General features: G+C 39.9%; 1 pseudogene; it reads left to right on the forward strand.

The window, feature by feature from the left end:
* The first annotated feature begins 1,726 nt into the window (after nt 1–1,726).
* LOC102511798 lies at nt 1,727–2,360 on the forward strand (annotated as a pseudogene).
* The last annotated feature ends 23,690 nt before the right edge of the window (nt 2,361–26,050 follow it).

A 26,050-nucleotide genomic window follows, 5' to 3' on the forward strand; every position in this document is an offset into this window, starting at 1 on the left:
ACCTCCACCTTGACCTTGGACAGTTGGGTAGATTTCTTGTGGGGCCAAGAAATTGTTTTCTTCTCTAAACTGAAGTAAGATGCTTTCCCTGACAAATGAAGCCCACCAACTCCTATCTATCTGAAACTGAAAAAGAAAGGGTGTCAGATTACCCTTGAACTCCTTTTGGGAAGGATCATAGAGATGGACCTTCTGCATGTGTGAAACTCAATGATCATTTCTCATAACTTCAGTATATTCCAGCAGATGGTTTGCAGAGCAAGCCTGTTCTATTTTCATTGATCGTTACCAGTTAAGAGTTCACAAAGGAGCCAAGTGCGAACATGGAGTATTCCTGTGTCCTTTATTATTGCTCTCTTTTGGATTGGTGAAAAAGTGAGGCTGCTGACTTTTTGGAGATTTAACTAAAGCAAACGTTTTATTTCCATCTAGGAGGAAAAAGAGCTGTGTTGTCCTGCATCTGGTTTCTAGGTCCGGATTTGAAATGGAGACACCTGTAACTGGTTTGATATTGGCATTTGCTTCTCCAACTGACGCGGGATCTATTTCAGAAAGATTTAAAGAACTGTCTCTGTTTCTTAAGTTATGCGAGGCACTGTGAGAAAGGCAAGAGAGGTGTACAACATTGTCTCTTTGCTCTGAAGCTTTCATCTCAGCTTCTAGACAGAAGAAACAGATGAAACTAAGGAGTGATGTGTGCTAAATGCTAACCTTATCCGGGTTCTAGAAATTTTGGAGTTTTTTCTTTGTTAGTAGTTAAAGCCCATAAAGTGCATCTGTTTTGGAAGAAAAAACAGAACTTGGAAATAATCTTTCAAATACTGTCTGATTTTAAAGAGGAAATAGTGTGGCTGAACCATGAAAGCTATCTCGGAGGTGAACAAAGACTGCTTTCACTGAAGTCATGTCATGTTACAATGCTCCGTTTTGCCTTTGATTGAGCCCCCAGGACACCTCAGAGTAACATGCTGAGGACTCAAGTAAGAGCTCTCATTGCTTTTTATAACCACAAAGAAATACGTTTTCTGGTAGAAAATCTATAAAATATAGAACAGGAGAAAGCTAATGAAAATCACATGAAATTCCACTACCCAGTGATAAAAAAATTAATAAAAATTAGCTTTTTTTTGCATTTTATTCTAACTATAGATACATAAATAGTTATGATTCAAATGTATTTTTGAAGTTTATTTTATTTCATCTTATTTTATTAGCTTTTCAGGAAACGCCAGTTACCTGTACTGTGTATTTCTTGTTTTGTTTTTTTTTCCTATATCTTCTAAAATTTCCTTACCATTTCCTTTAGCATTGCATGTGGTACATTTTTACTTCTAATTTAGCTTAAATTTCTGCAGTGATATTATTTTCCTCCTGTTTTCTTCCTTAGCACCTCACACTCCTTTTCACCCATTCTATTGCCTCTAATATTTGATCTTTTTTTTTTTTTTATTGTCAAAGAAAGTCTCCATTCTTTTTAATTTCTCTGGAAGTTCAAAGCAGTCAGTTGCCTAAGTTAGCCTTTATCTTCCAGAGAAATGTTTTTGTTGACTTCTCTTGTTTCTTTCCTGTGTTAGTCTCATAATTTTTGCTAGATTCAATGTGGGTTTAAACAAAACATCTTTTTCCTTTGCCTGCAGGTAATTTTTTTCGGCTCAATGGAACTTTTGTTTGTTGGTGTTTTATCCCATTCAAAACAATTCTTTCTAAGTTTTCTTTTGCTGCTGTAGCCTCAGCCATGAGTATGCTCGGGCTTCAGAAGAAGTTTGCTTCCAGTGTCCTTTGCTGTGGCAAAAAAAAAAAAAAAAAAAAAAAATCTGGCTGGACCCCAATGAGATCAATGAAATCACCAATGCCAACTTCCATCAGCAGATCCCGACTGTTCATTCCCAGGCTCAATGCCGGAAGAGCTCCGTGGCCCACTGGAAGGGCAGGCATATGAGCAGAGGTAAGCGGAAGGGCACTGCTAATGCTCCAATGCCCAAGAAGGTAACCTGGATGAGGATTCTGTGCCGGCTGTTCAGAAGACACTGTGGATCTAAGACTGACCGCCATATGCATTGCAGCCTGTACCTGAAAGTGAAGGGTAACGTGTTCAAACACCAGTGGGTCCTCATGGAACACATTCACAAGCTGAAGGCAGACAAGGCTCAGAAGACACTTCTGGAGGACCAGGCTGAGGCCCCCAGGTCTAAGACCTGGGAAGCAACAAGCGCCGTGAAGAGGGCTCTGGGCCAAGAAAGAGGAAATCATCAAGACTCTGTCCAAGGAGGAACAGACCAAGAAGTAAAGTTCTTCCCCTCCTGTCTGTACATTGTTGCCTTGACAATTACATAGATCACTCATTCTATAAAACAAGCCTTGATCTGTCTAAAAACAAAAAACAACTATTTCTCAATCACACTCAATCTTTCTTCTTCTCAGCCTGGCAAATTTGGCTGGCTCTTCTTTCCTGACTTTGGAGTGCTCTCTGTACTTATCGGGAAAAGAGATGCAAGTGCATTTTGCCCACCTTTCCTTGTCCACTCTCTTCCTAGCACCCATTACAGACGAAGTAACTGAGGCGCAGAGAAGTCAGGTGGTAAGTCTTGGTTTATAAATTCAGTGGTAAGGTAAGGTCTTGACTGTTGTTTTTGATGAACTCTTGTCTCAGAGTTTACTCTACAAACCATACCGTGTCAGAAAGTTCATAAGAACTTTGACCTTGTTACACTAGTCAACCATCCAAGACAGATGAAAGTTTCATGTAGATATCTGCTTCTAGGACTGATGCTGTCTCTGTGGTTGGATTTATAAATGTAATGGTTTAGCCAAGGGGGTGAAGTTACCAAATGTTGCCCTGCACCATAACATGAACAATTTATCTAGCTTCCTCTAGCTTATTTCTTGCCATTTTTCCAGACTTGTGTAATAGTTTCTCATGATTTTTCTAGCATTCTAAACCCGTTTTCTCAGTATTTTCTAGTGTCCTGTCTTAGTCAGCTTGAGCTGCTATGACAAAATACCATAGGCTGGGTGCCTTATAAACAGCAGAAATTTCTCATAGCTCTGGAGGCTGGAAGGCCAAGGTCAAGATCCAGTGTCTGGTGAAGCTTTGCTTCCTGGTTCAGAGATGGCTGTCTTCTCAGTGTGTCTGCATGTGGTGAAAGAACAGGAGAGTTCTTTGGGTTTTCTCTTGTAAGAGCACTAATCCCTTTCATGAGGGCTCCACCCTAATTACCTGATTACCTCAGAGGCCCCACCTACTAACGCCATCACCTGGGGGTTAGGATTTTGATGTATGAATTTTGGGGAGACACAAATATCCAGTCCATAACATCTCCTATGACAATTTCCTTGATGTCTCTTAACCATTTCCAATACCAATTCCATATTTGTTGGGTTATTGTTTTATCAGAACTCACATTTAGTATCAACCTTTGTATCAGTTATCTATTGCAAATATATAGTGCTGCATAACAAGCAAAGCACCAGATGACAGATGATTGGTACAAGGAATCCCTGTTTGATTAATTCAACAGCCAAGTTATACTGAGCCCCTCCTAGTCTTAAGTCTTGTTCTAGATGCTGAGATTGACCCTTGAACAGGGTTGATGATGAGAGTTGTCAAGGAGAAGAGAGGAAGTTCTATGCCGGGGGAGGTGGAATACCCAGACGATCACAAGTTTGCCAAGGAAAGCATGGTAGTAAAACTCAGGTAACAGTTCCTCAGGGACATCCCACCCCTACCATAGACACCGTCGGCCTTTTCTTCACAGAGAGTCACTTGACAGCTGCTGTTCACATGGGAGACTTCCCAAGAGACACCTTGGTCTGGTTATGACCTTTGTTTGGAATGCTTTGTTTAACATCCTCTTTTTCTCTCCAACTCAAGAAAACATATCAAAATGTGAATATGAATATCATTATAGGACTAACTTTGAATTTATAAAAATGATCATGTAAAAATCTTAGTTATTTAAATTTTTATTAGTAATACCTCACTTATGACCTATTGCACACCTGGTTGTGAAATGCCAATTTGTCTCCTGGTTGGCAGGCACGATGATGGAAAAATGTTGTCTGATGAGACAAGGCCCAGATTTATTTATTTTTTGTTTGTTTGTTTGTTTCTTTTTTAGTTTTTTAAACATTTTTTATTGATTTATAATCATTTTACAATGTTGTGTCAAATTCCAGTGTAGAGCACAATTTTTCAGTTATACATGAACATATATATATTCATTGTCACATTTTTTTCTCTGTGAGCTACCACAAGCTCTTGTGTATATTTCCCTGTGCTGTACAGCATAATCTTGTTTATCTGTTCTACAATTTTGAAATCCCGTCTATCCCTTCCCACCCTCCGCCCCCTTGGCAACCGCAAGTTTGTATTCTATATCTATGAGTCTGTTTCTGTTTGGTATTTATGCTTTGTTTGTTTGTTTTTGTTTTGTTTTTTTTAGACTCCACATATGAGCGATCTCATATGGTATTTTTCTTTCTCTTTCTGGTTTACTTCACTTAGAATGACATTCTCCAGGAGCATCCATGTTGCTGCAAATGGTGAGGTCCAGATTTATTAACATTCATTGATGCAAGACTCTCCATGGTATCTTCTCTGCTTGACTCTCCCCCAAGTCTAATCGTTCTGCATCTGGTTTACCAAACTGATTGTAGGGGCAACACAGTGGTAGGAAGACAGAAGACAGCTCTCCCTGGAGGTCTTGATTCTGTTGCTTTTCTGTTGAGGGTGCTGCTCATTTGATTATCTTCTAATTTTCCATCCAACCTTTTCCTTTTTCATTTAATTAAAAATGCTTAACATATAGCTATTAAATTGTTAATAAGCAGAAATAAGTATGTTATTATTTTTAAAATATTTTATTCAGAGAGTGGACTTGCTGTAAGATTTCAGTGGTAGCTGCACAAAAATTAATGAATTTAATTTCCAGCGCTAAATGCACGATAATTTGAGGGTGAGTTTACATGCTTATTGCAGTTAAGCCCCAAAGAGAGTGTAGCTTCTTTGACTGCCATCATCTATTTATTTTTGGTTTTCATTTTGACAAGCACATGTCCTAAAAGTGAACCTTCTAGGAGTCTGAGTTGGCAAGAACACTGGGCCCACTGGGCCTCAGAAAGCCCCTGAGAATGACAATGATTGGCTCTGGTACAAAAGGGCACATGCAGGCAGGCCTGGGTCCGGGGGCCACCTTCAGCTCTTGCTTCCCATGTGATCTTGAGCCAACGGTTCCACCCTCTCTGAACCCTTCTTTCCTTATCCAGTAAAATGCTTGAGTCACAACTAAATGACTTTAAAGGACCTAGCACATAATAGATGCTTAATATACTTGGTGCTAATATTGTAATTTTTTTTACTACAATTTTACTACAACAGAGTTGAGGGTATCTATGCCAGTTGCGGGCTAAGTGCCACATACGTTGAGATTCAGCCTGTCTCTCCAACTCCCCCACGACTGGCAGCCTGGCCCAAATGCTCCAACTTTGAACTACTATTCTTATAGCAACTTGTCACTTGCTACCCTTTTGATCCATCACCTGCTGCTTCTAGGGTAGAAAATGAGAAGGGCTGTCATCTGCAAAGGCTGGATTGCCGATGGAGGGGACCCTTCTGGCCCCAGGGCTCTGGCCTCCACTTGCTTGACCTCTCTGTGGCTCCCTGTTACCTTGGCTTCCTCATAAAAGAACCCCTTTACAAAACCCCAGACTAAAGGCAGGCGGGCACACTCTCCATCTTTCATTATGCATTTTCCCCCTGCCGCCTGGAATTGCTTTCCATGGCAGCAAACTGAAGAAGAGCGACGGGGGGGTGGGAACTCTGTGGTTTTGATTCCCACAGCTGTGTGCTGCAGGACCAACTCCTCACCAGCGTGCCCACTAATTACACGCCACATCCACCAGAGGAGACTCAGCACATTCCAAAGCCCAGCTAGCAGGCGGCCTCCACCTTCCCAACTAATTGAAAGGCAGCAGAGGGGCTGAACTGCTCATGTACCGGCCATAAAAGGCTTCTGGGGTTTGCGTGTGCCGTTCTCACTGAGAGAGTCTTTGTCTCCGTTCAGGACACTGTGCTTGCCTTTAATTAATTCAATGTTTCTTATCAAGCTAAAGTCAGGAAGGTTTTCAGGTCAGCTGGCATGGGGAGGCTCCTTTAGCTTTGTTGGGTAGTGAGTTTCGTAAATAAGAAATAGACAGAGACCCCTTTAGTGTGGATCACAGGAAAGGCCCAAACCAAGGAAAACACCATTTAACTGGATTCTTCAGTTGACTAAATGGCTTTGTTTTCAGTTTTCGGAGAAAAAGGTCAGATGAAACTGTTGCAGTTTAAAAGTGTGATTTTTCTCCAAAGAGGAAATTCTAGCCTGTGATTTAGGATTAAGGTACAGTCTTCATTTCCCTTTAACAGTAATCTCTAAAGTCCCGAGTGATACTTTTGAGGCTGTGAATGATTCTGATTTATTAAAGGAAGACAATTATTTTCCATAGGTTGCGTTGGGACCAGCTTTAGCAATGGGCAGAATAGTCTTTGGTGATTGGCTGTGACTTCCATGGTTCTAGTAATATATCTCCTTTTTAATTTCTTAAATGTTTAATGTCCCTTTAACTAGTCGGAGAGACTTTTATTCCTCATCTGAGATAAAAAAACTTAGAACTCAAGCCTGATGTGAAAGAAGGAACCCTAGACTTGCACACTCTCCTAAAAATGACCTTTACGAGGTCTTTTTTTCAGTTTTGCTGAGGAGGAAGGAAGTTGGATACAAAGCAGGGGATACTCAGAAGTGGACAGGGCACCCCCTAGAGGGGAATTGGAGGAAGTTGCAGAAAGGAGGCTGACTCAGCCCTCAATTATTTTCTAATTTGCTCTCAGCTTCTCTTTAAATATCCAGGTGTCTATTGGCTTTCGTTTCTCTGGCCAGAATCAGTCAGATAATGGTCTAGGTAGATATTTCTTACACTTGTAAGTAGAAGCAGTCATTTCAAAAATTGTTACTGGTGCGTGTGTGTGTGTGTGTGTGTGTGTGTGTGTGTGTGTGTGTATGAAGGAGATTTACAGGGTGGAGGTCTAACATTACAAATGGTCTGGAAACAAAAATCAGGTATCAAACACCTTGAATGACTTTAGAGAGGTAATCAGACTAAAAGCACATGGGGCAGGTACTATGAAATCCCATAACCGAGGTTTAGAAAGGCAAACTAATTTCCACAAGATCACACAGCTAGAGACCAGAAACCGTGGGCTTATCTACTTGACTAACTGCCCCCTGGAATCAATGACATGGCCCTTAGGTTCTTAGGAGCACTACGGAGCTCTTATCCTTGAGTTTCTTAGGTTTCTGGGTATTTGTTGATCCCCTCAAGGCTGCTGGTGTACGGGACTGAATCTTGCTTTACACCAGTCAGTTGAACGAGATCTATTGTCATCTTATTCCTCTTCACTCTATATTTCCCCACCCTGGGCCCTAACTCTCTTTGCTCCTGCCTTGAAGAATGAAATTCTTTGGGTGACTTGACTTGGTGTTTAGCACTCCTACTGGTTTTGCTTTTCTTCTCCAAAGCCACCTTCCTGACATGGCCGTTTCGAGGTTTCTGTCATTCTAGATCCTGGTTTTGACTCTGCAAAAGGTTTACCCACTCCCTGTTGTCTCTTGCAATTTCCCGAGATTTTCCTTCTGTCTCTATGCTTGTCTCATGCTGTATCCCCTTCTTTCTTACAACAATGCCAGCCCTGGGCTTAGAAGAGTCACTACCATCAAAGTAGCTCATTGCAAGGAAAATAGACTTCCAAGAACATTGGATGAAATAAAAACTTCAATTAACTCACAATCTAGTTCATCAAAAGTTGCCTTCTATTCTCTGCACATTGCAATCAACTGGAGCTTTGTCCTAATATGTTCAAAATACTGATATAACCAAGTAACCCCACTCCTGGGCATATATCCAGAAGGAACCCTATTTCAGAAAGACACCTGAACCCCAATGTTCATAGCAGCACTATTTACAATAGCCAAGACATGGAAGCAGCCTAAATGTCCATCGACAGATGACTGGGTAAAGAAGATGTGGTCTATTTATATAATGGAATACTATTCAGCCATAAAAATGACAACATAACACCATTTTCAGCAACATGGATGTCCCTAGAGAATGTCATTCTAAGTGAAATAAGCCAGAAAGAGAAATAAAAAATACCATATGAGATCACTCATATGTGGAATCTAAAAAAGAAAAACATAAATACAAAACAGAAACGGACTCATAGACATAGAATACAAACTTGTGGTTGCCAGTGGGGAGAGAGATGGGAAGGGACAGACTGGGAGTTCAAAATTTGTAGATACTGACAGGTATATATAGAATAGATAAACAAGATTATACTGAATAGCAGAGGGAAATATATAGAAGTTCTTGTGGTAGCTCACAGTGAAAAAGCATGTGACAATGAATAGATGTATGTTCATGTATAACTGAAAAAATATGCTCTACATTGGAAACTGACACAACATTGTAAACTGACTATAACTCAATTAAAAAAAAAAAAAGAAAAACAAAAACAAAATACTAGACCAAAGGAGGAAATAAAATGCAGCATTATTGAGACGATTAAGTCATCTTTTTGACCCTGGAAGTTTGGGTGTCCACGGTGTGGAGTAGGGGAGGTGGGCTAGGTTTGGGTATTATGAAATATCACAAACCAGTGTTAGCTTTTTGGAGAAGATGAGGGTTATCTCACTAATGGTACCTGATGCTTGATGCCCTGCTGAGCAGGGCATGAAATATTTACCATCTCCTTTTAGGTGAGAAGGAAGAGCCCTCATTAAACTTTCATATTTACATTTCCATCCATCAACCTCCTTTCCCATCTGTACCATGTTCTCATATTGTTCAAAGAGCTCATCTCTTCAGGGAATGAATTTTGAGGGAGGCTCTACCATATGTCTATTGAATCTTCCCTAGACTGGGATGGTTGGGAAAAGCTTGAATATTTTATGGATGGGGGAGGAAGTCCATTTCTGCTTCTGTAAGGAGCCCGAATCTTGCAGAGGGGCCCACACAAGCAGTGACCACTTGTATTACTATTATAATAGACAGGAGTCTGTTCTCTGCGACTCAGAGAGCTTAACCAGCCAGGATTAATGGTAGTGAATGTGGACTTCATCTGTCTTAATCTCTGAGTGTACTGTATTAGCTAAGTATTTTTTGACTGAGCTGACATATTTTTATGTGGGAATGATGCTTTTCATATGCAGGGAGTCAGACTGTCTCTAGTTGCCTCCCCTCTTCCCAACTCAAACCAGGAGCTGCCCTGGTTACACATGTTCATTGTGAGGTACAATTTGTGGTCCATCGATTTGTTCACACCTCCTTTAATCATTTTCACAGTTTAATACTTAATTATTCCACCTCTTTCAAGGATGCCTGACTCATAGTCTTCATTAGCTTAGGTTTTCTGCATTTATTAAACATTTATGAAACATTCATTTGACAAATACTGGGTAAGTACCTCCTAGGTATCTGGCCCTATGCTGGGTGCTAGGGATACAAATATAATCACATGGTTCTTGTCTGTAAGGTTCTGCTTAAAGAGCTAGAAAAGTAAATAGAATGTTGCAATTGTATATGTGTGTGTGCACTTGTGTACCTGAAGTTCCAAAAGAGAGCCTAAGCTGGATTGTACAAATATGCTTGTCCTCTGGGGAGAGATGAGAACAAAAAGAAGTCATTTTCAGTCATGGTTTCATTTACATTCTAGGAAGACTGGTCAGGATACTGTAGGAGGAACCAAAAGGATGATTTCTATGCCTCTGTAGAGACAGAAATGGAGGCAGAAAAGAAGAGGCAAAGAGAGGGAGAGAGTGACAGAGAGAAATGGAGAAATAGAAAAAGAGGAGCTGAAAGGGAGACAGAGCTGGAGAAAAATCCAAATTCCTTGCTCTGCCTCTAGGGAGCTCACCACCTATGAGTGAAAAAATGACCCGCTGAGCAGGAGAAAGGACAGGCGGAATAGTCACGTGGGCGCAGTTGTGAGGGGACCCCTGAGATGGAGGAGAGACAATAGCTAAAGCCCCAGTGTTATCACTTCTGACTTGTCAGGAGGAGTCAACGATGTGTCAGCTGGTAAATGAAATCTGCCCTGGACGCTGGAGGTGCTGGTGGAGGAGTCACACTTCCCCGCAGAGCCGTCTGCTCCCGGGACCTCCCGTCTGTGCCTGTAGGTGATGAGCTGACAGCTCTCCCTGCATGTGAGGACCTAGGGGCAGGAATCCCGCACCTTTTTCACTTTTGTTCTCACATTGGAGGGCCTACTTTAAAAATCTTGTGAGTTTACTTTGTATCCATTTTAGTTCATGGTATTTTTACTTTTGAAAGTGGTTTGTAATCCTCCCTCCGATTATTGTTTTAAAAGCTTATTTTTTTGCATTTTAATTATTTTTTGAAGTATAGTTGGTTTACAGTGTGTTAATTTCAACCATACAGCAAAGTGATTATATATATATATATATCATATATATGTATATATATATTTCATGATAGGTTATTACAAGATATTGAATATAACTCCCCGTGCTATAGAGCAGAATCTTCTTGTTTATCTATTTTATAAATAATAGTGTGTAAATCCCGAACTTCCAATAGTGTGTAAATCCCGAACTTCCAATTTATCCTGCCACCCCTCTAAAAACCTTAATTTGGTTAGTTAGGGGCAGGCAGTGTTCTGTTTAACACATTCACTCAGAGAATGTTAACCTTCCCATCTGGAAGTCAGAAACTTCATTTGATCCTTCTTCCTTAGTGCATGCTGAATCCATTTGTTTCTTTTGCTCTCTATTGCCACACCCTGGTTAAGCTCCTCCCCCCATCTTCCTTCCTCCCTCCCTTCCTCCCTTCCTCTCCAGGAACACAGCATCAGCATCCTCATTTGTTTTCTTGCCTTTAGTCTAACCACTCCCTCCTCCTCAGCCTCCTTTTTATTCTGCAGCATCTCTGATGTCAGAGACAAAGCTAAGTCCAAGACACAGGCTGGGTATCAGAAACTTTCGGAGAGGGAGCCGTCGGCTCTCACTTTTGTTTCAGCAGAGTTTCAAAGGTGTAGAAAGGAGAGTCAGTTTTCTAGAGTAAAAAGAGGAAGCACGGAGACAGTCTCTGACTGGCAAGGATTCTCCTACGTTGGGAGTTTGGGGACGATTTTCTGATTGCCCTTCAGTGCCTTTGGCAGACATGGCTGCATGGGTACAAGCAAACACTTTGGGGACATTTTGAAAGATGAAGGGTGGGTCATTAGCATAAGTGGAGGATTTTTTTTTTTCCTGCAGGCTTTTTCTGTGACCTGCTATTTCCTGGAAAGAGAGGGAGTCGGCACAGAGGTTTTTAGGGTAGTGGTCGGAAGGAGACACCCAGTGCTACAGTGGGCATTTTCTCAAGGCTAATGTCATTCTTTGCCTTAACCTTCTCCAGTGGCTTCTGTTAGCCTTTAGTAAAATACCAATTACCTTGGCCTGATATACAGGCACTTTTAAAATTCTTGAGTCTCATAATTTATTGGCAGTTGGCCAATCACGTGTATATATGTTTCTCTTTCTCTTGGAATTTTACATATGTTTTTCCTTCTGTCTGGAACATTCTGCCTCCCCATCATTATTTCCACACCAAGATGCGTGTGCACATACACACTCATATACACACACACACATGCTCTCTCCACACCTAGCTAACTTTTACTTCTTCGGGAATCAGCTCAAGCATCTTCTCCTCTGAGCAGACTACTGGACCGCCTCCTTGTCCAGGCTGCAAAGCTCTTCTGCCCCCACAGCACCCCGTGTATTCCTAGCACATCACATTGCATTATCTTCCTGGTGCTTATTTTTAGTTGTTTACTGTGGGTCTCTCTCCCTCCGCATTCTTAAGAGTAGGGACTTAGAAACTGTGTGTCATCATCTTTGTAGAGTCAGCGATTAGGCCTTAGCAGGAGCTCAATAAATATGGGTGAGCTGATTAAGCCATTAATTAATTCCTGCTTGGAGTTTTCCTTCCACACTGATCTATACCTCAGTATATTACAAAAAGCTGTCTCAAAGGAAATGAGGATTTCCTGGGCCCTGAGGCCCTGGATCCTTGCTTTCTGCTCAAACACCACCCGTAATTGCAACAGCAACCCATACTGAAGTTCCCCACCAGGTACCTTTTTATGGCATAAACAGCCCCTGCATGCTGGATTCTATACGCAGCAGTCATTCAACAGACATATGTTTAGTTTTGTTCTCCAGTGACTGATGATACTGCTTTTATTTGGAGAGGCAGACTTTTGCAAAAACAATCCAAGTCTCTTGTTGAGGAGGGTGGTGGTAAATGCAGGGCTGAAAAGGCTCCTAACAGACTCCTTTTTTAATTTGTATGCTGTGTACCGCAATCCTGCAGCTGATAGATCATCAGGGGTGGAAGCAGCCCAGCTTCGGGGTTTCTGACGGGATTGCCTGCAAACATTAAGCATTGGTTCAAATGTGCTTGAAATCTAAGATTTTTTCTAGGGTAGGGAATCAATGCTTAGACACATTTATTTATTTATTTATTTCTCTTGCCAGTGCTAATGTGATTCTCTTTTTAACAATCGCTATCTAAATATTTAAGAGCAAGTCTCCCCCGGGTACAGAGTAGGTGGCAGAACCTGCCACACGGAAGAAAGGAAACAAAGGAAAGGAGTGTGTGCTCTGGTGCCTCTCTCATGGTGAGTAACTGGTCAACTTCTAAAGCGTACATGCTCACATGAATTTTGTATTTACTTTTTGCCTCGAGTACATCAGAAAATGCTGTCTTATAAACTGTCTGAGTCCAAAATGAAGTCTTAGCTAACTACATTCAACAGAATAATAAAAATAAAAGATACTAGGTTGATTTCAGGAATGTAAGAAAGCTTTAACTTTAGGAGAATCTATCAATATAATTCATTACATTAATGGACTAAAGAAGGCAAAAGTGATTATCTCAAGAGATAGAAAACAAGAGCGTTTGGTAAAATTCAACACTTACTAGTAATAGAAAAAAAAAACACACACTTAGAAAACTATGACCAGAAGGCAATTTCCTTAACTTGACAAAGTCCACGTATAAACATCTTACGTAATGGAGAAACAATATATTGCTTTTATGACCAGATCAGAAATAAGACAAGAATGCCTTTTATCACTATGACTACCATAGCATTAAAAGTCCTGGATAAATAAATGAGAGGTGAAAAAAATAAAAGGTAAGAAATTGAAAGGAGAGAGGCAAAATTTGCTCCCTAAAGAGGATATATATATCTACATAGATAACTCAATAGATTCTACAGACAGAACAGAGAACAAATCAGAGCATCTTGAAAGGTCGCTAGATCCAAGATATATTAAGAATAATCAATGGCATTCCTCCAGCCCTGAAATCATCTTCACACACTAACATCCATAAAATAACATTCTCACTGGAGAACAAAAGCAGCCATAACTTATGGACTCATCATTTTTCTTTGAAGAGAAAAAATGTGTGTTTAGTAAGGCTTGAAAAAATAAAGATTTATACTGGATTTATGATGGAAAGAACTAATCCTATAAAAATGTCTTTTGGAATTAATTTACAAATTCAATGTAATTCCAGTAAAAATTCCAAGAGGAATTTGTCTTTTGTAATTTACAAATTCAATGTAATTCCAGTAAAAATTCCAAGAGGAATTTCTAAGTAACAACAAACATGGGCAACTTATATCTAGGTGAGGATAAGTGTTCACAAATAGCTAAGGTCAATTTTGGAAGAGAAGAGTGAAAAATCGATCTTGCTATTCCAGATGTGAGGGCAAACTATAAGTTATTACGATTCAAAACAGTATGGTACTAGCGCAGAGGCAGAAAAATGCATCAACAGGAAAAACAGAGATAACAAAAGACTCACATGTATATGGGAGCTTCATGTGTGATAAATGTGGCATCAAAAATCAGGAGTAGGTTGGTATAATATTGTGATTTATATATGTCTCAAGTACCTTGGGTCTTCAACTATGGTTCCTGGCTCACTGCTCCCCAAACTCTTAGAATTCCCCAAGTATTGAGAGTGATGAAAGTGTCTTTTGTTATGTTAATGAGGTGACTTTAAGAATGTGTCTGAGCCTGGGGCTGGTTGCCAAGAGAACCAACCAGGAAATTAGAGGTTGGAACTCTCAGCTCCACCTCCTGACCTCTGAGAGGGGAAGAAGAGCTGGAGTTTGCATCAATCACTAACGGCCTTTTTTTTTAAGATTCCACATATAAGCGACATCATATAATGTTTGTTTTATTTATCTTTCTCTGTCTGACTTACTTCACTTAATATGATAATCTCTAGGTCCATCCATGTTGCTGCAAATGGCATTATTTCATTCTTTTTTATGGTTGATTAATATTCCACTGTATATATATATATACCACAAAAAAAGTACAAATTTTATTTACAAACCAGAAATAGACTCACGGACATAGCAAAAAAAAACTGTGGTTACCAAGAGGGAAAGGGAGGCGGGAGGGATGGATTAAGAGTTTAGGATTAACAGATACACATTACTATATATAAAATAGATAAACAAGAAGGACCTACTCTGCAGCACAGGGAACTATATTCAATTTCTTTTAAAGAGCTGCAATGGAAAAGAATCTGAAAAAAAATGTATATATATGTATAACTGAATCACTTTGCTATACACCTGAAACTAACATTGTAAATCGACTACACATCAATAAAAAAACAAGAATTAGAAAAAAAAAAAATCAAAGGTCAATGTTTTAATCAACAATGCCAATGAAACCTTCATAAAAACCGAAAAGGACTGGATTCAGAGAGCTTCCAGGTTGGTGGACATGGGGAGTGGGGACAGTGGTGTGCTTAGAGAGAGCATGGGATCTCTGTACCCTTCCCCACACCTTGCCCCATGCATCTCTTCCACCTGAGCTGTAGCCTTTTTTAATAAACTTTTGACCTAGGAAGTGAGATGTTTCTCTGAGTTCTGTGAGCCACTCTAGCAAATTATTCCAACCAAAGGAGGAGGTTGTGGGAAGTTCTGGTTTCTATCTAGTTGGTCAGAGAAGTAGAGGTAACAACCTGGACTTGGGACTGGTGTTTGAACTGCAAGGAGCAGGTCGTGCTGTAGCCAGGTCAGATGCCCAGGTTAACCACTGGGCTTGTGAACTGGCATCTGAAGTTGTTGGGGGGCAGTCCTGTAGGACCGAACTCTTAACGTGTGAAATCTGATACTACCTTCAGGTAGTAGAATCAAAATTGATTGAGCTCCTGGATACCCTACTGGTGTCCAAATGATTGCTTGTTGGTGTGGGGAATTCCCTCCTCCGCACATTGAAATTGCTGATCAGAACATCAAAAATAAACAGTTGGGCTGGAAAAAAAAAAAAAAGGCTCACACTATGTAGAAAAATATTCACCCCATATACGAAGATGAACTACCCAGAGATTAAAGCCCACTTTTGAAAAGTAAGACTATAAAATTAAAAAAAAAAAAGTAAGACTTTTAAAACTTTTTTCCCCATGATATTGGAGTGATCCCCAAAGCACACCAACCATAAAGTGAAAGATTTATAGATTTGTCAATATCAATCTTAAGCACTTCTGTTTAATAAAAGGCACTCCAGACACTTAACAGAAGGGTGACAGTCTGGGAGAAGACATCTGCATGATCTGAAAACAATACATAACGAAACCCAGAAATTACAAAGAATGGCTGAAAATTAACAAGAAAAAGATGGGAAACGCACTAGAAAAAAATAAGTATAGGATATGAGTCAGTGAATGAATGAGGGAGAACACTGGAATGATAATCATGAAAACAAATGGATGCTCAGCCACAGTGGTGATTAAAGAAATGCAAATCAAAACAAAAAACAAAATACCACTTTACCTTCATCAGATTGCTAAACGTCAGAAATGTGGCTAATTCCAAATACTGTGAGAATGTGAGGAAGCAGCAGGATCCCTCACACACAGCTAGCAAGAGGGTATAATGATATAGTAACCACAGAGTCCAAAATGACAGCAAGAGGGGGATGTAAGTAGATAATAGTCTATGACCCAGAAATCCCACTTCAGAGAAACCCACACAGGTCCCTGGAGGGATATGTTTGAAGGTGTTGGTGACAGTACTCTTGTTGGCAGCAGGGCGTTGGAGGCATCCCAGGTGTCCATTACTGGGGGCATGGTTCGGTAAAATATGATGAAATACAAATGATAGATTAGTTTTGCAAGAATATTTTGTGAACTAGATGCTCAGATAATAACATAAATACATTGAAAAGCAATATTGAACAACAAAAATAGGAAACCGAATGAGATCCATTGCATAAAAGACAGCATTTTGCATTTTTCAAGGAAACATACTAATCCACTGACATATATGCTTATACGTTGTTTTGGAACATATGGGGGCGGGAGTTGAAGTGGGAGCTAAAATAAATGAAAACATTCATTTAAATTGAATTCTTAAAAAGAATAATTTTTCAATTGATCTTTTCTCTGTTTTGGTCATTGTGCTCTTATGAATAGCCACGCTAATCCAATTATAATCTGATTATAATAATTGAGGTTAACATATTCTTTAGCAAATAATCATTTTTCTGAATATAAGTAGAACTTTTCTCCAAATGGGAAAAGCATGAACTCTTATTAATCATCTGCTTTGTCATCATTTCATCACCCTCATCTTACTGAGTGCCTTGAGGGTGTTTCATCAATGCAAGGTTTAATTTTAGCTTAACCAAACTGAGCGCCTTTGTGTTGACAATTGATAAGTGCTATGCAAAAATAGATGGGAACTGGAAGGGGATGTCACTATTATTTTAAAAGACAAGAGTTACCTTGTCTTTCGCAGAGCAGGAAACTCTCCTTGGTTGTGACATGTAGTATTGGGTCCAGAATCATTATATCTCTTGCTTTCCATTCATTCTTCTTGACTCTGCCATGGGTGGTCTGGACAACCACCTCCAGGAGGAGTAGTACAAGACACAAGTCAGGGCAAGGGTATTGCTGGCACATTTAAACATTTGTAACTCAGTTGACCTGGATAACTTTAAACACCTTTAATTTTCCTCATATAACAAGAGTTTCATTTTGCCATCTCCTTGCTTTTATTGGTTGAAACTAGGACAGCGATGTCTTTTCAGTTTCAGAGCTGTGATCTGCTTTAAAGAGTAGATGGGGAGCTAGTATATCTGGAGTTAACCTTAGATCATCTCTGAGTTTGACATACCACATGCAGCAAGCTTATTCTCTTTCTGGGGGCTCAGGTTCCTTTGTGAAAAATGAGACAGTACGGACTCCTAGGATGGTGGTCGGGATCAAATAAGAAGATGCCTGTGAAGCACTTTCTAAAAGTGTAAGGCAGTAGACAAGCCTGAGTGGGTTTTTATGTTGATGAAGAAGCTAATTCATACATAGAGGTACACAATTGATTCGTTTAAATCTGTTTGTAGTTTTGATCCGTGGTTTCTTATACAACTAAATTTAACTTGATTAATTCTCTTCAAGGTAAAAACACACTCTGAGAGTTTCTACCATCACGATCCAGTTGTAGTTCTTTTTTGTTGTGTTTTTATTGTCCGAATCAAGCTAGTATCAACACTGTGTGACAAAGATGTGTATGTCATCTAAACGGCAGACTTCTGGAAGCCAGAATTAGATGCCTAATGGTAGTACTAGGTATTACTTGTTATACATATTATGTGTCACCGTAATAAGTGCAATGTATGAATTAGCTCATTGAATATTCAGAGAGGTCTTATGAGGTAGATTCAATTTAGATCCATTTTATACATGAATAAACTAAGATCTAGAGAGGTTCAGGTGGTTAGTAACCAAAGCTAGCTCACCTACACTCCTTAGAGAGGCAGTTCTGTGCAGGATCACGGACCTGAGTTTGAATCTCACCTTCACTGTTAATTAGCTCAGTGACTTTGTGTGAGTCACTTCAAATGTGTAAGCGTCTGTATCTCCTTTTTTCATGAAATAAATAAGTGTGAAAATAATAGGTCATGGTAAAGATCAAGTGAGATTTGTGGTGTTTCTCACAGGGCTTAGAACACTATAAACTCCCAATGAAAGGCAGTTGACATTATGATTATTATTATTTGTTGCTTTAATGATGCTTTTTTTTTTTGTACTCGGTAGTTTTACAAAAGTAAATGAAACAAAGTCCCTGATTGCAAGGTGTTTAAATTTTTCTGTAGGTTTTCCTTTAATCTACTATAGTCACTGCTGAGCATAATCTGAAAAGTGTCAGTTGCCTTGGTTCCCAATCACTAGCCTTTCTTTGCTTTACCAGTTACCAACCTAGTTACCCTCATTCCCATCCCCACCATTTCCTTAGACCTGATGCCGGCCTGTTGTATGACTGAGGCTTTGAGTCTCCCTTAATAGTGATTCTGGCTCTTCTTCAAGGTTATGTTGCCTTGGGTGGCTCTGGAGGACACCTTTTTTTTTTTTTTTTTAAACATTTTTTATTGATCTATAATCATTTTACAATGTTGTGTCAAATTCCAGTGTACCCTCTGCCCCCTTGGCAACCACAAGTTTGTATTCTATGTCTATGAGTCTATTTCTGTTTTGTGTTTATGCTTTGTTTGTGGTTTTTTTTTTTTTTAGATTCCACATATGAGCGATATCATATGGTATTTTTCTTTCTCTTTCTGGCTTACTTCACTTAGAATGACATTCTCCAGGAGCATCCACGTTGCTGCAAATGGTGTTATGTTGTTGGTTTTTATGGCTGAGTAGTTTTCCATTGTATAAATATACCACTTCTTTATCCAGTCATCTGTTGATGGACATTTAGGCTGTTTCTATGTCTTGGCTATTGTAAATAGTGCCACTATGAACGTTGGGGTGCAGGTGTGGAGGACACCTTCTGCTCCCACCCAGGAACATGCTGATTCTCCTCACCACTCTGTTCCATGCTGCTTCCTGGAAGTACCTTAAAACGGGATAGTAAGAGAAGGGAGTGATAAATTGCTAGAGGAAGTCTCTTTTGGCTTCAGAATGAGTGGGTGCTTACTGTGTACCAGACCCAGGGAAAAATAGGCTCTATCTTCTTTGTGAACCACTATCCAGAGATCAAAAGAGCATTAAGAACATAGTTGACCATCATTAAATGTTTGCTGAATGCATGAACTTTCCAATTTTATCTTCACGACAACCCACCCAACAGGTAAATGTTATACACACTGTAATAAACTGTGCAAACTGAAGGTCAAAATCATTAAGTCATGTTCCCTGGGCTGATGGGTAGCTGCTAAAAGTTTGAGTCAGGATTGTAATCAAAGCAGTCTGACTCCAGTGTGTGCCATTCCATGACTATGAGATATGGTCTCCCAGATGCTTTGGGTCTCTAGGAAAAGTCTATGCCTTTTGGGAGTGTAAGAAATGGCTTTGATTAGAGTTAAAGGTCAGATTCTTTACTATGTCTACAAGTCTGATTCTGTTTTGTATATGAGCTTATTAACGTCTTCTTTTTTTTTCCTTTTTTTTTTTTTTTTTTAAGATTCCACTTATGAGTGATATCATATGGTATTTTTCTTTCTCTTTCTGGCTTACTTCACTTAGAATGATGATCTCCAGGTCCATCCTTGTTGCTGCAAATGGCATTATTTCACTCTTTTTTATGGCTGAGTAGTATTCCATTGTATGAATATACCACAACTTCTTTATCCAGTCATCTGTCAATGGACATTTAGGTTGCTTCCATGTCCTGGCTATTGTAAACAGTGCTGCTATGAACATTGGGGTGCATGCATCTTTCTGAATTAGATTTCCCTCCGGCTATATGTCCAGGAGTGGGATATGGTTAACTGGGGGAAGAGGGTGGGAAGGGATAAATTTGGGAGTTTGAGATTTGCAAATGGTAATCACTACATATAAAAATAGATAAAAGACAAACCTCTTGAAAAGGTTGGCTCTAGTTGCTGATTTTGTTTCCTTTCCTCTCAGTCCTTGACTCCCTCCAAGTAATGTTCAGCTTCACTGACCTACCAAATCTCTCCCCCAGGTCTCTTGAGACTTCTGTATTGTTCAGTCCAGGTGGGTTTTATTCAGTGTAGAATTTGGTATTCTCATTCTTGAAACAATCTCTCCCCCTTGATTTTTATGATACAGGAATCTCTTAGTTTTACCCTGCTTCTGTAATGACTCCTCTCTCTATCTCCTTGGAGGGAACCCCAATCCTTTGTCTAAGTATTACTATTTTCATTCTTTGAGGCTCACTCAGTACCAGACATTCTTTCTCTTTATCCTCTATTCTCTCCCCAAACAATTTCATCTATGCCCAAAGTTTTAATAATAAAAGGTAGGGGACTTATAAACATATCATCAGCTCAGGTTTCTTCTCTGAGCTCCAGACATTAATACCCATCTGCCCTCTTGACATCTCAGTTTAAAACTCTACATGTCTGGAATGATCTCATGACTTTCCATGCAACATATGATTACTTCCAACGTTTCTTATCTATCCTGTTTTGTGGTCGTATCTGACATGCTCCTTTCCCTCATACTGATGGATGCATCAGTATCTAACATTCCACAATTGATTTCACCTCTTAAGTATCTCTCAGGAGTATCCACATCTTTATCTTCACTGTCATGATCCAAGTCCAAGCCAGTATCATCTCTCACCGTGATTTTCATTATCACCTTTTAGCTTATTGCTCGGCATCCCATAGTTCCTTCTCTGACCAGAATGACCTCATAACAGACAAGTCTGTTGTGTCAGCTTAAAAACGATTTACTTATAGGATAATCATTATCTTGGACTACAAGGCCTTCTCTGATCTGGTCCTTGCCTAATTCTCCAACTTAATTAATTCATCCATGCACTCATTCAATAAATATTTATTAAGTGTCTACTACATATCAGGAAACTATTCTTACTGCTGGACATGTAGTAGTAAACAAAACTCCTTGTTTTGATGGAGCTTTTATTTATATTGGATACATATACAAAGCACACACATGTATAAACAGTATGTATATTATTGCTGCTATATGGGAAAATGCAAAATGTATTAACATAGGGGACAGAGAATTATGGAGAAGGTGTTATTTTAATAGGGTTGCAGGGAAGACCTCACTGGGAAGGTGACATTTGAGCAAGGACCTGAAGAAAACGAATGAGCAAGCCATGCCACTTCCAGGCTTAAGGAACAGTCTCTCAGTGCTCCATCCACATCCTCTCAATCCCTCCAGGGTTTTCATGCACTGCTTTTAAACCCAACGGCCAGCACCTGTCTATCTGTAGAGGGTTGCACTCAGGTTTCCAGAACCTGCAGAAGTGCTTGGTAATTTGGGTCTCCCCTGGGATACTCTTTACCCAGTGACTGATAGGGGTGATGGGTGCATAAGCATAAATACTTAGGCTCCCTTGTCCCTGGTCAGGAGAACTCTGGGTGTGACCTGGCCTGTTTGCAGAGCTCCCCTTCAGGACTAAGTCAAAGTTATCCTCTGCAAGGACTGCCCTTGGCATCAGGCCCTCACTTGGCTTCCTTCTGTGCTGCTCTCATTTCCCCTACTGGTCTTTCCTGACGGTGCTTCCTAATAAATTCCAATCGTTAGAATCCTTGTCTTAGGGACTACTCCTGGAGAATCCAAATGCAGTCAGATGCTATACAATACACGATAAAAGTTTTGCATTTGTTTGAGAAGGGAATTGCAAAAGCAGAATCAAATCATCACGCAGCATATGGTAGTAAGAAATGCTGAACTAAAAGGGCTAATGACACATGTGTCTCGCCATTTGTGGCACATCTGTGTGTGAATTAAAGATTTGGATGGATCAGGCCACGACACACATCACCTTGTAACAGATCATGAGCAGCAAGTATAGCGGTAAATATGTACTGAGAAATTTTTATGTTCCCAAGCTCAGTAATAACACACTAAGTGACTGTTTAATCCGGATTCCAGTAATGCCACAATTCTCTCAGCATGCGCAAGAAACTCGCTTCACAGAGCTACTAGGAAACATCCTATTGAAGCTGCCACTGTAGTAGAGATCGCTGGCAGAGCTTTGAGTGAGTATAAGGTTGCAAACAGAGCCTGGAAGTTATTAATACCATTTTGTAGAATACGCTTATGCAAATAGTCACTCCTTACATGAGCATTACAAAAAGAGATTAAAAATAAAATTGGTTTTGAGGTTATATGTTTTTTTTTTTTCTTAAATGCAACAATGGTCCTTTAATTTCAGGAGAACAATATGTCACATTAAAGTTAATGTTTTAATTTAAATTTTATTAATTTCATGCTTTTGTTTGTATTTAATTTAAACATGGTTTAGGGTTTATTGCTGTATATGAGCTATATGCATAAGAAGTTTGTAGTTAATTTCACATCTGTATATTTTAAGTAATATTGTAATAAAAACGGAGGGGAGGTGTTGGTGGTCTCAATAATGTATTTCACTAAAAGTGGTCCATGTATCACCGAGGTTTGAGAAACAGTTCTTTAATCTATTTAATTGAAATCCATTTAATGCATTCCATTTAAAATGTGATCCCTGCACCAGCAGCAGCATCATCAACTCGGAGCTTGTTGGAGTTGCAAATTCTTGCGCCCCAGCCAGACCTGCTGAATCAAGAAGCTCTGGGATTAGAGCCAAGCAACCTGTGGTTTCACACGCCTTCCTGGTGATTCTGACGTGCGCTGCACTGAAGTTCCAGGGCAACCGCTCCAATCCTTCCTCTCCTCCTCTGTTTGGGCTCTCATCCTCTGATGGGTCTCTTTACTCCTAGCCCTCCTCTGCATAGCTGTGAAAAGGCTCTTCCTGGAGCACATTTATCCTCCCACTCCCCTTTAAGTACCTTATATGGTTGACTTCTCTAAAACTGTTATCTGTAAAATGGGAATAATAATGCCCTTCATCAAGTTGTTGCTAAGCATTAATGAAATGGTGACAGTCACTATTATTATTTCTCCCATCGTATTTGCCATCAGCAGTAGCATCCTCCGTTGCCTAAAGAATTAATTATCCATGTTTTATAAGTTTGGGAATTTATCTACTATATGAGTCTTGATGGAAGATGAGCCGCAATTGTACCAGCCTCTCTTGTATCAGGCATGTAACTGACGTTGACTCCCGGACGTGCCCGTCCCTGGCTCTGAACTGGGAGCGAATGACTTGGAGCAGCAGGGAAGGGTTCACACTGGCCTTGGGTCAGCAGCAGTGACAGCAGTTTTCAGGAGCAGCAATGATAGAGCATCCAGAGGCATCCAGCATCCAGGGTCCAGTACTCGTGGTGTCTGTGGAAGAAGATGTGGGGACAGTGGTGTCATTCCAGGACTAATTTTGGGGATGATTTTAAAGATAACTTTGGGGCTGCTTAGCTTCTCCTTTTCTTGCCTGTCTTCTGTGTCTGATTTTCCAGGTCCTGAGGAGACCCTGTGACCTAAACCTAATCTGTTTAAATCTCTATCTTCTTTCGGGGCATCAGTCAACCAGTCACAGTGTCAACTGCTTACAACCAAGAAAACTGTTGGTACAAACTCTAAATACAGTTCTCATCACTCTTTCTACCTACAAGCCTAATGTTTTGACAGTCCTGGAGCGTTCATCTTTTCACAAATATGTCACAAAATTTTATGCTTCTTTATCTGTGCTTATGATGTTCCTTCTTCCTTGGAAATTCTTCTTGTCACCTGTTTAGTCTGGTAAAATGCTATTCATGCTTTCAAGACCCACTAATTCTTGAGAGGTAATTTCTCACTATTGATGACCAGGGATCTAATGGGTGGCCTACCTGTATTCTGAACAAGAATAGTGAAATGAAATATTGAGATGTTTAGAAAAACAACTAGGAAAAAATAACAAAATTTCATTTAGCTAGTAGGTGAGGAGGACCCAACACATCCATTATTTCTGTACCTGACAACTGTCTGCTTTCCTCCTGGGGGATTTATACAATTTAGGCATTGTCATTGTCATGGGAGATAGTACATTTTAGCATTATATAATAAGTAGCCCACTAAAATAATCATGAACCTGGAATACAATGAGGAATATTGATAAAAGGAAACAATGTATGAATAAAGCCACAAGGTCAACTTGTCCCATGTTGTGCTTAGGCTCAGTTCTGGATATTCCAGTGCATTTCCATCCTCTCATGTGTGCAGCAGCTATGGGGATTCTGGCTTTAAAGGTGTACCCTAATTAGTTTGGGGCAACTGATCACTAATGGTTTAGGAATCCAAACTTAAGCCAATCATACACGATATACTTGTCTTAGTGAATATGTTGACCCGATCAGACTGAAAGACTTTAGATTCTCTCTCCCTTACCCTCTTCCTCTATGATCAATCGATCTATCTATCTATCCTATCTACCTACCTACCTACCTACCTGTCTATCTATCTCATCTACCCATCTTCCTGGACAGAAAGCATGAAGATTCGGTGACCATCATGAACCAAACCACAATCCCAAGTTTGAAGCCAACACTGAAGATAGCAGAACAGGAAGACAAAAAAACAATCTAGGTCTTGGTGACATTGAACTAATTCACTAGCCCCAGACCCTACCCAGTGCAGCTCCACTGCATCGCACCATGCAGTTTACACATTTTATAACCGAATTTACATAGACTAGGATGTGACTGGTGGCTTTGAGGTCCTTAGGCGGACTTACTGATATTAAAAACAATGTATCACCTTTAATGCTCAAGGCAGTTTGCACTTTCTCAAAGTTATTACTTGCAGACAAAAGCCTGATATCCACATTACATATATGCACCGAATTTCCCTTTTTTATCATTGCAAATTACATATAGCTCCCTGAATGCTTTGATATCTCCTTGAGAGGAGGTAGCGTATGTGTCATTTTTGTGTAGCTTGGATATGTCCTAGTACCTGGCACAAAAGAGGGATTCAATAATTTTGGTCAAATTTTTACATTTATGTTCAATCTCTCTAACTGGATTTAACAGCATTTGTGGGGAAAAGACAATACATGATAGCATATTTATATCTCTGCTACCTTGTATAAGAAATATGCTTGATATAATTACTTGGTTGATAATAATTGATATTGTAGTTATCATCTAGTAACAACCTGTTATCTATCAGTTGTGACTTCTAATGCTTTATGTATTTTAACTCACTTAATCTTCACCCAAAACTTTCTAAGTGAGAAACAGTATCTTCAATTTGCAGTTGAGGAAACAGAGTCTTAGGAAAGTTACTCACCTGTCACATGGTCACATGGTCATCATAAATGTAAGATCATGATTGAAACCCGCGTTCATCTGGCTCATTGATAAAGATGACAGTGATAACAGTGCAACATGTAACTTCCCTCCCCGCTCTGAAGTCTATGATTAAATAACTTTATTCCAAGAAAGCAAATCTAGGCTCCAGGGAATTTATGTTCAAAGACGAAAATGAGCCCAGTGATTGCATCCTTGCCCCAGGGCACCACCCTCCCACTCAGAAAGTCAGCAAATGGTTTAAACCACCCACTCTCTGGAATGGTCTGGAAACCCAGTCAGCAGGGGGAACACCAGAGGGGCCATGACAGCCAAAGTGCTAATGAATGTGCATCTGTACTGAGCAGCCATTTACTGGGAACTTCTGCTTCCATAGCTCAACAGAAAATGAAGCATGAGACAATCACACAAAGACACCTGTGTCAGATCCCCAGTGACTCAGGCACACAAAAATCCTGACCAAGTTCACATGCCCAGCAGTGGGCCAGGCCAACAGGAGGCTGTGATGCAATGGGGGAGATGAACAAAATGTTACATGAAAACACAACTAACTAACAAGGTGATGTATGCTGAAAGCTAAGTAAATCACATAGAGAGGAAATATGAGACTAAGAAAGAATTTGAACATGAAAGGTTGCTGTGGGCTGACCTGATTAGAAGAAGCTTGGAAAAATGGCAGAGCTTGACCTGGGTCTTGACAAGCAAAGAATACACAGACAGAGAGGAGAAAAAAAAAAAAATTGACACCAAAGGTCACCGTAGAGCCCAGTATGTAACCAAAGTTCAGTTTAGAGGGTGGAGTGCGA

Source organism: Camelus ferus, chromosome 5, assembly GCF_009834535.1.
Source record: "Camelus ferus isolate YT-003-E chromosome 5, BCGSAC_Cfer_1.0, whole genome shotgun sequence".
Taxonomy (NCBI): Eukaryota; Metazoa; Chordata; class Mammalia; order Artiodactyla; family Camelidae; genus Camelus; species Camelus ferus.